Source organism: Arachis ipaensis, chromosome B01, assembly GCF_000816755.2.
Source record: "Arachis ipaensis cultivar K30076 chromosome B01, Araip1.1, whole genome shotgun sequence".
Lineage (NCBI taxonomy): Eukaryota > Viridiplantae > Streptophyta > Magnoliopsida > Fabales > Fabaceae > Arachis > Arachis ipaensis.
This window is the reverse complement of record NC_029785.2, coordinates 13,650,024-13,650,684: the sequence shown is the minus strand read 5'-3', so window position 1 is coordinate 13,650,684 and position 661 is coordinate 13,650,024.

The window sequence follows — 661 nt, the reverse complement described above, 5'->3', positions numbered from 1 at the left end:
TCTTGCTTCAATGCCGTGAGGTGTTCCTGGGGGTCCTTAGTCCCGTCGTACCTCATGTCCGTTAGCTTGTCGAAATTTCTCGAAAGCCAGACCTTGAGGATCGAGGGGTGGAAGGGAGTGGCTCCCATGATGATGGGTTGCAACCATTTCCTGGCTTTTTCCTTTTGGGACTCCCCGCGGCTTTCGGATCTACCTCGGGTAGGTCAGGAGGTCGCTTCTCCGGGAGGGGAAGCGGGTGCGGGATTGGCTGACATCCCCGTGGGATCGCCTCCTCGTTGCTAGCTCCCTTTCGAGGTTTTGCACTCTGTGTCTAAGCTCCAGCATAATCTTAGCGGTGTCGGCTCCCGTCCCTCCGAAGGACCGTCTTTTAGGGGTCTTGGTGTAGATTGGCTGGTTTAGCTGAGCGGAGGGTCGCGGTTGTTCACTGGTGCGGGCTGTCGAACTCGCCCTGCTTAGGCGAACCCCTCCTCCTTCACAAAGTTCCTCTGACGTGGGGAACTGCTCCATGTCTGCTTTAGGATCCCTATAGACGGCGCCAATGTTCGTTGCCTTAGGGTACCTTGGGCACTCGATGGGTCAGATGGTACGGAGAGAATAAGTAGGTGAGGCCTTGAGTGGACTTGGAACGGGTGTTGAGATGCTAGCCGGAAGTTGGTTGATG